Source organism: Oncorhynchus kisutch, unplaced genomic scaffold, assembly GCF_002021735.2.
Source record: "Oncorhynchus kisutch isolate 150728-3 unplaced genomic scaffold, Okis_V2 Okis04b-Okis11a_hom, whole genome shotgun sequence".
Taxonomy (NCBI): Eukaryota; Metazoa; Chordata; class Actinopteri; order Salmoniformes; family Salmonidae; genus Oncorhynchus; species Oncorhynchus kisutch.
The window spans coordinates 5,839,053-5,853,570 of NW_022261981.1; the positions used below are offsets into that span (position 1 = coordinate 5,839,053).

Genomic DNA, 14,518 nt, shown 5'->3' on the forward strand with positions numbered 1-14,518 from the left:
TTTATTACAGCAGACTGAAAACAGTTGCATGCATTCGTGTATTGTGGTTTAATTCATTGTTTAGGCTGATTATTCAAAGCTCCCTTTTTGTTATTTAACCCCCCCCCCCCCAAAAAAAATGCTTGATTGTGTGATGGCATGAACAAATGAATGATTGGTACAGTAGCCTATATATTAAAATATATGCCTAAGTAAGTCACGGTATTCAGCCTAAACAGGACACGCTCTTAGGCCTACAGCTCGATGGTGGTTATACAAGGCTGCTATACAAAGGCTACTCATGATAATGACAGGACACGCTCTTAGGCCTACAGCTCAATGGTGGTTATACAAGGCTGCTATACAAAGGCTACTCATGATAATGACAGGACACGCTCTTAGGCCTACAGCTCAATGGTGGTTATACAAGGCTGCTATACAAATGCTACTCATGATAATGACAGGACACGCTCTTAGGCCTACAGCTCGATGGTGGTTATACCAGGCTGCTATACAAAGGCTACTCATGATAATGACAGGACACGCTCTTAGGCCTACAGCTCGATGGTGGTTATACAAGGCTGCTATACAAAGGCTACTCATGATAATGACAGGACACGCTCTTAGGCCTACAGCTCAATGGTGGTTATACAAGGCTGCTATACAAAGGCTACTCATGATAATGACAGGACACGCTCTTAGGCCTACAGCTCGATGGTGGTTATACCAGGCTGCTATACAAAGGCTACTCATGATAATGACAGGACACGCTCTTAGGCCTACAGCTCGATGGTGGTTATACAAGGCTGCTATACAAAGGCTACCAATGATAATGACGTTACTTATTATTAGAATGACCATAATACTAATAATAACAATAAGAAGGAGATGGGGCGGCAGGCTAGCCTAGTGGTTAGAGCGTTGGACTAGTAACCAAAAGGTTGCAGGATCGAATCCCCTGAACGGACAAGGTAAAAATCTGTCATTCTGCCCCTGAACAAGGCCGTGACTGACTTGCCTAGTTAAATAATAATAAATCAATAAAATAACAGGTGCTGTTTGATTACAATATTATTTGTCTGCTTTTTTGGAACAGTGTAAACAATATTAAATACATTCAGAGACAGGCCTCTATAATGGATCAGTCCACTGAGACAGGTCTCTATAATGGATCAGTCCACTGAGACAGGTCTCTATAATGGATCAGTCCACTGAGACAGGTCTCTATAATGGATCAGTCCACTGAGACAGGCCTCTATAATGGATCAGTCCACTGAGACAGGCCTCTATAATGGATCAGTCCACTGAGACAGGTCTCTATAATGGATCAGTCCACTGAGACAGGCATCTATAATGGATCAGTCCACTGAGACAGGTCTCTATAATGGATCAGTCCACTGAGACAGGCCTCTATAATGGATCAGTCCACTGAGACAGGCCTCTATAATGGATCAGTCCACTGAGACAGGCCTCTATAATGGATCAGTCCACTGAGACAGGTCTCTATAATGGATCAGTCCACTGAGACAGGCCTCTATAATGGATCAGTCCACTGAGACAGGCATCTATAATGGATCAGGCCCCTATAATGGATTAGTCCACTGAGACAGGCCTCTATAATGGATCAGTCCACTGAGACAGGCATCTATAATGGATCAGTCCACTGAGACAGGCCTCTATAATGGGGTCAGCCCTAATGTCTTTACTTATTTAGTTACCATTCCGCAGTCATTCTGGAATAATGTTTTTTTTTATGTCCAAGCCAAGGTAGTGCAATGGTTATTTCTGCCACTGGGTGGCGCAACATTAACTTTGAGTGGATGACTAGAGTGTTTTAAAAAATGTTCTAGCCTACATTATCTGACATACTTACAACATATATTTCCAACTTCTTTGTCTCAGGGGACGTTACACTAGAGACATCCTGCCAGTTTGTTCTGGCTCGCCCGCCCGCCCTCTCTATTCTCTTTAAAAAAAAAAAAATGTCCTTCCTGTTTCTATTCTCTGCATATTGTCTGTCCCCCATCTATTCCAGAGCAGCTCTGCTCTATTCTCTCCTAATAAATCAAATACTGTGTTATGTGTATTGATCTTCTGCTCTACTTTGAGGCTGTGAAGAGGAACCTTGTTCTCTGTCAGTCTTCTCCCTGTCTGGAACTCTTTTATTTACATTCTTGTCTGGAGAAGGGGTCTTTGCATAGTTCTGTCTAGGTAGTAGACAGAGTACACTATAAACACAGGTGTCAGTACAGTGCCACTGGGGAGAATGAACTGAGAGTCCCTGTGTGGAAAGGGAAGGAGAGATGGAAGGAGGGATTCATTGTGTTAAATTATAGAAGGATGTTGGATATGGGTTAGGGTTAGAAGGATATTGGCCAGGGCAGGATGTCGGGAACTTGGAGCTTAGATAGGGGGACATTACCCTGATCCTTCTGGTTCTGACTGGTAAAACAGCTCCGTGGAGAGAGTGTTGCTCTGTTCCGCCGTGGAACATGAGCTGTGACGGTTCTCTCACTTCTGCTCTGCTCCTTAGCTCTTCTGTAGAGAGAGGAATATCGGACGCAGGACAGTCTTGGTTTGACATGTTGGCCTCAGTGTACCGAGTCCACTTTCCATGAGAGCTGCAGAGCTTAATGACGACAGTCATTGTAATTACTGAAGGACTGTGTAACAACATGCTAATAATGGTGGTTAATGTAATGACAGTGTTACTACACACTATGGCAGGGTGGTTAATGACAGTGTTACTACACACTAGGGCAGGGTGGTTAATGACAGTGTTACTACACACTAGGGCAGGGTGGTTAATGACAGTGTTACTACACACTAGGGCAGGGTGGTTAATGACAGTGTTACTACACACTAGGGCAGGGTGGTTAATGACAGTGTTACTACACACTAGGGCAGGGTGGTTAATGACAGTGTTACTACACACTAGGGCAGGGTGGTTAATGACAGTGTTACTACACACTAGGGCAGGGTGGTTAATGACAGTGTTACTACACACTAGGGCAGGGTGGTTAATGACAGTGTTACTACACACTAGGGCAGGGTGGTTAATTGTTGTTTTAAGAGAACATGGACCACCAAACTATGTGATCGTCTATTTCAGGAAACAGACGTGTAAAAGTGATCTGGAAACGTTTAGAGTCTTATTGCCATTGTCTCACTGACAGGTAGAACACATGATGATGTGTTTTAAAACAGACAAGGCCTCATTTCAGTCTGAAGGAGGTACGCTTTGAATTCATACATAAATAAAATCAGAGTGAATCAAAGGGCCAGTCTACATTGATCAAGACATTATCAAATGCTTCTCCCACTGCTTCTGCAGCTTTTAAATTAAATACTCAGTCTCAGTATTCATCCCCTGCAAGATATGGCAGTTCACATTCTCCAGAAAGACGTTGTTTCTCTAATTTATTTAACATCAGAGCCTTGGTCTGTAGCCTCCAGCATCAGAGCCTTGGTCTGTAGCCTCCAGCATCAGAGCCTTGTCCTGGAGCCTCCAGCATCAGAGCCTTGGTCTGTAGCCTCCATCAGAGCCTTGGTCTATAGCCTCCAGCAGCAGAGCCTTGGCCTGTAGCCTCCAGCATCAGAGCCTTGGTCTGTAGACTCCAGCATCAGAGCCTTGGTCTGTAGCCTCCAGCAGCAGAGCCTTGGTCTGTAGCCTCCAGCATCAGAGCCTTGGTCTGTAGACTCCAGCATCAGAGCCTTGGTCTGTAGACTCCAGCATCAGAGCCTTGGTCTGTAGCCTCCAGCATCAGAGCCTTGGCCTGTAGTCTCCAGCATCAGAGCCTTGGTCTGTAGCCTCCATCAGAGCCTTGGTCTATAGCCTCCAGCATCAGATCCTTTGTCTGTAGCCTCCAGCATCAGAGCCTTGGTCTGTAGTCTCCAGTATCAGATCCTTTGTCTGGAGCCTCCAGCATCAGATCCTTTGTCTGGAGCCTCCAGCATCAGATCCTTTGTCTGTAGCCTCCAGCATCAGAGCCTTGGTCTGTAGCCTCTAGCATCAGAGCCTTGGTCTGTAGCCTCCAGTATCAGATCCTTTGTCTGTAGCCTCCAGCATCAGAGCCTTGGTCTGTAGACTCCAGCATCAGAGCCTTGTCCTGGAGCCTCCAGCAGCAGAGCCTTGTCCTGGAGCCTCCAGCAGCAGAGCCTTGTCCTGGAGCCTCCAGCAGCAGAGCCTTGGCCTGGAGCCTCCAGCAGCAGAGCCTTGGCCTCTAGCCTCCAGCAGCAGAGCCTTGGCCTGGAGCCTCCAGCAGCAGAGCCTTGGCCTGGAGCCTCCAGCAGTAGTAGGAAGAAGGAGAGACAGTACAGCAGCACTCAATGTAATGTTCATATCATGACGGAAACACTCAACAGTAAACACTCCTGTACTCACCCATGGCTGCGTGACCTTGCACTACTCCAACACCATCATTATGTTTGCCGACGACACAACGGTGGTAGGCCTGATCACCGACAACAAGGAGACAGCCTATAGGGAGGAGGTCAGAGACCTAGCAGTGTGGTGCCAGGACAACAACCTCTCCCTCAATGTGATCAAGACAAAAGAGATGATTGTGGACTACAGGAAATGGAGGGCCGAGCACGCCCCCATTCACATCGACGGGCCTATAGTGGAGCAAGTTGAATGCTTCAAGTTCCTCGTTGTCCAAATCACTAAGGACCTATCATGGTCCAAACACACCAACACAGTCGTGAAGAGGGGACGACAAAGCCTCTTACCCCTCAGGAGGCTGAAAATATTTGGTATGGGACCACAGATCCTCAAAGTTAATTTTACAATTACTTCAACTTAGGGCTGGGTGGGATACCGTATTTTACTATATACTGGTATTTATGAATGCTTTGGGTTTTTACTTTACCTTCTATAACGGTATTTGAATGTTTGGTTTGTTAAATGTGATACACCGTGTGTAACGTCCATTTTTATAGTTTACTCCGCTCTCCACGCCCCTTTCCACACAGACTAAGCCCCGCCCCCTGCCACTCAAGGAGCGCCATTGTTGTTGCTTGACCACGAGACACTTTCGTTCAGTCTGCATGGTCAGTGCAGCACATGCAACAATGTTGATGACAACGATGTTGTTTCCACTTTGATCTTAATATAAATCCAAAAGCATTCTACAATTACAGTATAGGTTTGTGTTTCTTACATCTGCAAACAGCTAGTTTTATATTTTCTTAGCAAGTTATGCTAAAGCGTGTTAGCCACTAATGCTAATCGCTAGTTAGCTGGCTAGCTAACAGTATCTTCTAAATCAAAGGGGGATAGATGAAGCATGAATATGTTGGCTATATGAATAAATATTTAATGAAGACAAAGATTATAGGGTCCCCTAGGAAACACTGAACATCACTTTGGTTCCTACCCTGTCACACTAACTCGTTCATGGCATTTTCGTTTATTGTCATGTCAAACAAAACTGTATTCAAAGTGCCCACTATTATTTATATTCTAACTATAGAATTATAATAAACATTCTATTTCCACGATTCCAAAAGTTCACCCGCCTGTTTTGATCTAAATCGTAATTGTAACATTTGGTTAAAAATAAGGCCTAGCATTTTTCTCCATATCGTGGCAGTGTGGAAATGATCTCAAATGAGTGGAGGAAATGCAGAAATTGATGGAAATGCAGGAAATAATTTGAGGTTGAAGTTGAATTGAACAGTATAAACCAATCCGAATGGAGAAAAGACCCATTGAAATCATTTAGAATATGTGTGTTGCCACCCTAGGGTCACGCCCTACTCATAAACCAAATGTAGAACTTTTATTAATCAAAATCATAAAATACAGTCGCACTGTCCAAAATGTGAAAATCACCATATGATATTTTTGCCATATCGCCCAGCCCTACTTCAACTACCTCGTACCTCTGCACATTGACTCTGTACCGGTACTCCTTGTATATAGTCTCATTATTATAATACTACAGGGGTACTGGTACTCCTTGTATATAGTCTCATTATTATAATACTACAGGGGTACTGGTACTCCTTGTATATAGTCTCATTATTATAATACTACAGGGGTACTGGTACTCCTTGTATATAGTCTCATTATTATAATACTACAGGGGTACTGGTACTCCTTGTATATAGTCTCATTATTATAATACTACAGGGGTACTGGTACTCCTTGTATATAGTCTCATTATTATAATACTACAGGGGTACTGGTACTCCTTGTATATAGTCTCATTATTATAATACTACAGGGGTACTGGTACTCCTTGTATATAGTCTCATTATTATAATACTACAGGGGCACTGGTACTCCTTGTATATAGTCTCATTATTATAATACTACAGGGGTACTGGTACTCCTTGTATATAGTCTCATTATTATAATACTACAGGGGTACTGGTACTCCTTGTATATAGTCTCATTATTATAATACTACAGGGGTACTGGTACTCCTTGTATATAGTCTCATTATTATAATACTACAGGGGTACTGGTACTCCTTGTATATAGTCTCATTATTATAATACTACAGGGGTACTGGTACTCCTTGTATATAGCCTCATTATTATAATACTACAGGGGTACTGGTACTCCTTGTATATAGTCTCATTACTATAATACTACAGGGGTACTGGTACTCCTTGTATATAGTCTCATTATTATAATACTACAGGGGTACTGGTACTCCTTGTATATAGTCTCATTATTATAATACTACAGGGGTACTGGTACTCCTTGTATTTAGCCTTATTATTGTTATTTTAATGTGTTACTATTTCCTTTTGTATTTATTTTGTATTTTTTTACGAATTTCTCTTCTTTTGCTTTTTAACTCTGATTTGTTGGGAAAGGGCTTGTCAGAGCACTTGATTGAGCACTTCCTGCTCCTCTACCTCAGTTGTTTGTGTGTGTGTGTGTGTGAGAGGACTAGAGATGACACAATGTGTTACTACCACCACATCCTCCAGTCAGACACACAGCCCTGTGTATACAGCTCAACCTGTAGTAGATGTTACTACTACCACCACATCCTCCAGTCAGACACACAGACACACAGCCCTGTGTACACAGCTCAACCTGTAGTAGATGTTACTACTACCACCACATCCTCCAGTCAGACACACAGCCCTGTGTATACAGCTCAACCTGTAGTAGATGTTACTACTACCACTACATCCTCCAGTCAGACACACAGCCCTGTGTATACAGCTCAACCTGTAGTAGATGTTACTACTACCACCACATCCTCCAGTCAGACACACAGCCCTGAGTATACAGCTCAACCTGTAGTAGATGTTACTACTACCACCACATCCTCCAGTCAGACACACAGCCCTGTGTATACAGCTCAACCTGTAGCAGATGTTCTTAGCCAGCTGTTCCTATTATCTCAGCTGGTAGTCTATTTGCCCTCTGAGATGAAATGACATCATACGTTAATTGCTAATGAATGAAGTAATTAGTACGTGGCACTACATTACGCGATAGCAACAACATGCTGGTTACCTCTCAGCTGGGTGCTGTGATTACCCATCTCCCTAGGGTACTGTGATTACCCATCTCCATAGGGTGCTGTGATTACCCATCTCCCTAGGGTGCTGTGATTACCCATCTCCCTAGGGTGCTGTGATTACCCATCTGTGCTGTCTGTCTGTGCTGTCTGTCTGTGCTGTGTCTCTGTGCTGTGTCTCTGTGCTGTGTCTCTGTGCTGTGTCTCTGTGCTGTCTGTTTGCTGTCTGTCTGTGCTGTGCTGTGCTGTCGCTGTGCTGTGTCTCTGTGCTGTGTCTCTCTGTGCTGTATCTCTGTGCTGTCTCTCTGTGCTGTCTCTCTGTGCTGTCTGTCTCTCTGTCTCTCTGTGCTGTCTGTCTCTCTGTGCTGTCTGTCTCTCTGTGCTGTGTCTCTGTTCTGTGTCTCCGTGCTGTGTCTCTGTGCTGTCTCTGTGCTGTCTGTGTCTCTGTGCTGTCTCTCTGTGCTGTCTGTCTCTCTGTGCTGTGTCTCTGTGCTGTCTCTCTGTGATGTCTGTTTGTCGTCGTGTAGCAAGGCATGCTGTTTCCAGGAGAACAAGCTGGTGATTTAGATGGTGAACCGGCTGATGAGTAGTAAGGCACTCAGGGTCCTCCCCCACATCCTCTTCAAATGCATGCGCACACAAACACACACACCCTGTCACCAATCTGTCTGTTCCTGAGCTGTGTGTCGTTCTTTAGTCGTTGCGACTCGTGTGTGTGTGTGTGTCTCTCTCTCTCTCTGTGGTGAGTTAGCTGTCTGTCTGCCTGCCGCTCTTCTCCACTGCATCCTGACTGACTGAAGAGCTCTGTCATTGACTCATCCCGTTCTTTATAAGGAGGTGTTAATGATGAGCAACCGCTTCACATAATACTGGAACCAGCCAGCCTGAACAGACCAGACCTTAACAGACACACACAGTCAACCACCGGACTGAAGCCAGCCTGAACAGACTAGACCTTAACAGACAGACACAGTCAACCACCGGACTGAAGCCAGCCTGAACAGACTAGACCTTAACAGACAGACACAGTCAACCACCGGACTGAAGCCAGCCTCGACAACCACAGAGAGCAGAGCAGAGGGGACTGTAAGAATGTCAGTCTGACGGAGACATAGACTGTTGTCCTGTTTTTATTCTCAATCTTCAAGACTTCCACCCCCTGGATGGTGTGCAGGACACAGGTACTACAAGGCTTTTATTCTCTGTTTCTCAGTACAGTACTACAGGGACACAGGTACTGCAAGGCTTTTGTTCTCTGTTTCTCAGTACAGTACAACAGGGACACAGGTACTACAAGGCTTTTATTCTCTGTGTCTCTTGGGCTAACAGTACAGTACTACAATGCTTTTATTCTCTGTGTCTCTTGGGTTAACAGTACAGTACTTCAAGGCTTTTATTTTCTGTGTCTCTTGGGTTAACAGTACAGTACTACAAGGCTTTTATAATCTGTTTGTCAGTACAGTACTACAGGGACACAGGTACTACAAGGCTTTTATTCTCTGTGTCTCTTGGGTTAACAGTACAGTACTACAAGGCTTTTGTTCTCTGTGTCTCTTGGGTTAACAGTACAGTACTACAAGGCTTTTATAATCTGTTTCTCAGTACAGTACTACTTCAGGGAGAAACGATGCACCTTCAGAGGGATCATTGTGACAGGTCTTTCTGAGCATGTTGCAGAAATGCTCCCGTGTCTGTCCCTGTCAACAACCTGTGAATGACCTGTAGGGAGATCACCGTGCTACACCATGTGGAAGGGTGTCTCGTCTGATGCTTGTCCTTCCAGACGGCAGAATGTCATGTTGGCGTACCCCACATTGCACAATGTCATATGCATGATTACCATGCCATGGTTATTTGTAAATGTATGCATACTGAAGCTACACACGTAAAGTATGGACACCCTCCCACCTGTGTTTTTAGAATGAAGGACGACCTGCTGTACACAACGTTAGTGCCGTGACTAGCCAGTCACCTGAACCCAGCGTGGGCCTCGATACTAGTGGCGTCTTGGAACACAATGAGGAGTGGTGGTTACTGGTGGATAGTTAGTCTCTGTTCTCCCTATTTCCTGCTGATCTAGGATCATTACATCTTTAGGTAGTCCTCCTGAGAATGCAGTGCATGCTGGGAGAACATACCAAGTTGACAATAACTCCTGTCAAGGTGTCTCTCAAATGTTTTGTTTATTTAACCTTTTTATTTAACCTTTTTATTTAACTAGGCAAGTCAGTTAAGAACAAATTCTTAGTTACAATGACGGCCTACCAAAAGGCAAAAGGCCTCGTCCTGCGGGGACGGGGGCCTAGGATTAAAAATACAAAAATAAATTAAATAAAACTATAGGACAAGATTTACGCATCATGACAAGAAATGATGTGAAAGTCAATGATGTATAACAAGGCATTGCGAGTGTAGTGAGGCCGTTCTGCTGGTCTGGTGTTTACATGTGCAGGACGTTGTAAACTGACTTGACCTTCTTAATAGCCTGCTGAGGGGAGAAACAAGGTGGTATTGGGTTGAATGGAAAGCATTTGAGAGGCGATTCTGCAAATTTGGTTTTTAGCTCCTCGTTCTGACATGGAATGTTGTCCGATGTCCTCGCGGTGCTGACAGCACAGTGTTGCCAGCAACATTCTCTGGGGTTTCAGAAAACATCCAGGCCACACTACTTCATCCTTGAAATCATAGGGGGATATGAAATTACCATCTTGAAATAAAGTAAATTACACAGCACTGGTTCAAAAATAGATCTACCGTTCCCCCTTTTAAACGCTCTCTGCTTTAACTGACGAGCGTCTGTGTCATCATTCCCTATTCCCCATATAGTGCACTACTTTAGACCAGAGCCCTGTGCTACCCTATTCCCTATATAGTGCACTACTTTAGACCAGAGCCCTGTGCTACCCTATTCCCTATATAGTGCACTACTTTAGACCAGAGCCCTGTGCTATCCTATTCCCTATATAGTGCACTACTTTAGACCAGAGCCCTGTGCTACCCTATTCCCTATATAGTGCACTACTTTAGACCAGAGCCCTGTGCTACCCTATTCCCTATATAGTGCACTACTTTAGACCAGAGCCATGTGCTACCCTATTCCCTATATAGTGCACTACTTTAGACCAGAGCCCTGTGCTACCCTATTCCCTATATAGTGCACTACTTTAGACCAGAGCCCTGTGCTACCCTATTCCCTATATAGTGCACTACTTTAGACCAGAGCCCTGTGCTACCCTATTCCCTATATAGTGCACTACTTTAGACCAGAGCCCTGTGCTACCCTATTCCCTATATAGTGCACTACTTTAGACCAGAGCCCTGTGCTATCCTATTCCCTATATAGTGCACTACTTTAGACCAGAGCCCTGTGCTACCCTATTCCCTATATAGTGCACTACTTTAGACCAGAGCCCTGTGCTACCCTATTCCCTATATAGTGCACTACTTTAGACCAGAGCCCTGTGCTACCCTATTCCCTATATAGTGCACTACTTTAGACCAGAGCCATGTGCTACCCTATTCCCTATATAGTGCACTACTTTAGACCAGAGCCCTGTGCTACCCTATTCCCTATATAGTGCACTACTTTAGACCAGAGCCCTGTGCTACCCTATTCCCTATATAGTGCACTACTTTAGACCAGGGCTACATAAGCAGTGCACTATGTGGTGAATAGGGAGCCATTTGGGACGGGCCCTCGTGAGAGAACAGAATGTGACTAACGGGTGCCGTTTTATTACTGGGTAGCAAAAGGTAACAGGTAGGATTTTTAATAATAATAGTAATATTATGCGATTTAGCAGAGACTTTTTTATCCACAGAGACTTAGTCATGCGTGCGTACATGTTTTAACGTAAGGGGTGGTCCCGGGAATCGAAACCAATTATCCTGGCGTTGCGAAAGAGCCATGCTCTACCAGCTGAGCTACAGAGGACCACGTGTTCCTGGAAGAGGGCAGTGTGGTCAAAACATGGCACTCTGCTTCTTAAACATCATTTAAGGGCTTATGGTCCTGGAGGCCTGTTATTAGGGTGGCAGGTAGCCGGTCTATAGGTTACAGCCTTCTGATTGGCTCCAGGTGTGCTGTACTATGACTGACCCTGTAAAACAACACCTATCATACTACTATGACTGACCCTGTAAAACAACACCTATCATACTACTATGACTGACCCTGTAAAACAACACCTATCATACTACTATGACTGACCCTGTAAAACAACACCTATCATACTACTATGACTGACCCTGTAAAACAACACCTATCATACTACTATGACTGACCCTGTAAAACAACACCTATCATACTACTATGACTGACCCTGTAAAACAACACCTATCATACTACTATGACTGACCCTGTAAAACAACACCTATCATACTACTATGACTGACCCTGTAAAACAACACCTATCATACTACTATGACTGACCCTGTAAAACAACACCTATCATACTACTATGACTGACCCTGTAAAACAACACCTATCATACTACTATGACTGACCCTGTAAAACAACACCTATCATACTACTATGACTGACCCTGTAAAACAACACCTATCATACTACTATGACTGACCCTGTAAAACAACACCTATCATACTACTATGACTGACCCTGTAAAACAACACCTATCATACTACTATGACTGACCCTGTAAAACAACACCTATCATACTACTATGACTGACCCTGTAAAACAACACCTATCATACTACTATGACTGACCCTGTAAAACAACACCTATCATACTACTATGACTGACCCTGTAAAACAACACCTATCGTACTGCTATGACTGACCCTGTAAAACAACACCTATCGTACTGCTATGACTGACCCTGTAAACAACACATTACACTGCACCTATCCAGTGTATGTGGCAATAAAACATGAAATATATTTTAAAGACAACAGTGTAAAGTGTACAGTATTTAAACAGAAAGACAACAGTGTAAAGTATACAGTATTCAAACAGGAAGACAACAGTGTAAAGTATACAGTATTAATTTTCCCTAGAAACATAATGGACATGGAAGCCTTTTGACTACATTGCTATCATTTATTGGACAGTAGGATTTTCACGTTTTAAAGCTACTGTACTGTCACTCAGTAGTGTACCAGATATCTACTGTACTGTCACTCAGTAGTGTACCAGATATCTACAGTACTGTCACTCAGTAGTGTACCAGATATCTACTGTACTGTCACTCAGTAGTGTACCAGATATCTACTGTACTGTCACTCAGTAGTGTACCAGATATCTACAGTACTGTCACTCAGTAGTATACCAGATGTCTACTGTACTGTCACTCAGTAGTATACCAGATGTCTACTGTACTGTCACTCAGTAGTGTACCAGATGTCTACTGTACTGTCACTCAGTAGTGTACCAGATATCTACTGTACTGTGTCACTCAGTAGTGTACCAGATATCTACAGTACTGTCACTCAGTAGTGTACCAGATATCTACAGTACTGTCACTCAGTAGTGTACCAGATATCTACAGTACTGTCACTCAGTAGTGTACCAGATATCTACTATACTGTTGCTCAGTAGTATACCTTATTTCTACTGTACTGTCACTCAGTAGTATACCAGGTATCTACTGTACTGTGTCATTCAGTAGTATACCAGATATCTACTGTACTGTCACTCAGTAGTGTACCAGATGGGATATCTTTCTTTCTTTCATTCATTAAGTCTTTCTGTGGGTGGAAGCCTATTCACTGATAATTCTTAACTTGTATGGTGGTGAGTTGACTGTATTTTTCAGAGACATCTGTACCTTGTGGGTAGGAAGCGAAGGGCCTGTACCTTGTGGGTAGGAAGCGAAGGGCTTTCATTCACAAACCTTATTGCAAAATAATGGGTGCAGCAACAAACATCGTTCTGGTGCACAAACTGTTGTCCTCGTGTCTTCCTCTTTCAACAGTTGTTTTCTGATAAACATCTCAGTCAGAAGACATTGACTTTTTTTTAAAAACGAAAAAAAACATTGGGTGCATTTTGGATATTTTAAATCTTCAACCTTTGCACAATATGCTGATTTCTTCATGGGAACTCGACTGTTGAAGAGGAAATGTTGAAACGAAAAGAAAAACAATTTGTGTTAGAGGAAGCGTTGAGCTAATTTCCGTGGCAACGCCGGCTGTGATATTGGACCAATGTCCTGTGGAGTCCCACTTCTCTGTGACCCTGACCTCTGTAAGTTTGGGGTCACTTAGAAATGTCCTTGTTTTTGAAAGAAAAGCACATTTTTCTAATGGATGAAAAATGTGATTTTCTTTAAAAAATAAGGACATTTCTCAGTGACCCCAAACTTTTGAATGGTAGTGTAGACTGTGAAGGGCTGCTTCACATGCTGCATAAATAACATCAAATTGATCAGAAATACAGTGTGGACATTGACAACATTAACAATGACTATTGTATAATTTTTTTAAATGGAATATCTACATAGGTGTACAGAGGCCCATTTATCAGTGTTTACTCCTGTGTTCCAATGGTATGTTGTGTTAGCTCATTTCCTCTTTATAATTTTAAAAGGATAATTGATCATTAGAAAACACTTTTGCAATTATGTTAGCACAGCTGGAAACTGTTTAAAGAAGCAATAAAACTGGCCTTTAGACTAGTTGAGTATCTGGAGCATCAGCATTTGTGGGTTCGATTACAGGCTCAAAATGGCCAGAAACACAAAGAACTTTCTTCTGAAACTCGTCAATCTATTCTTGTTCTGAGAAATGAAGGCTATTCCATGTGAGAAATTGCCAAGAGACTGAAGATCTCGTACAACGCTGTGTACCACTCCCTTCACAGAATGTGTACTACTCCCTGGCAGAACGCCAGCATCATTCTGTTAGTTGTTACTCTGTTAGTTGGCCTCATCAGAAAGGCCTGTTACTCTGTTAGTTCACCTCATCTGAAAGGCCTGTTACTCTGTTAGTTCACCTCATCTGAAAGGCCTGTTACTCTGTTAGTTCACCTCATCTGAAAGGCCTGTTACTCTGTTAGTTCACCTCATCTGAAAGGCCTGTTACTCTGTT

At 43.3% G+C, this 14,518-nt stretch overlaps 1 protein-coding gene across 2 annotated transcripts in view; it reads left to right on the plus strand.

Annotated features, from left to right (window-relative positions):
• pald1a (phosphatase domain containing paladin 1a) overlaps positions 1–14,518 on the plus strand; it is a 115,280-nt gene that overhangs the window by 4,563 nt on the left and 96,199 nt on the right. Inside the window, exon 1 of one of the 2 annotated variants that reach the window (XM_031813074.1) lies at positions 8,125–8,650. The exons of the other annotated variant lie outside the window; for it this stretch is intronic. The gene's annotated coding sequence lies outside the window, so the exon portion shown is untranslated. Of the gene's footprint in view, positions 1–8,124; positions 8,651–14,518 lie in introns of those variants that run through there. 2 annotated transcript variants of the gene reach the window in all.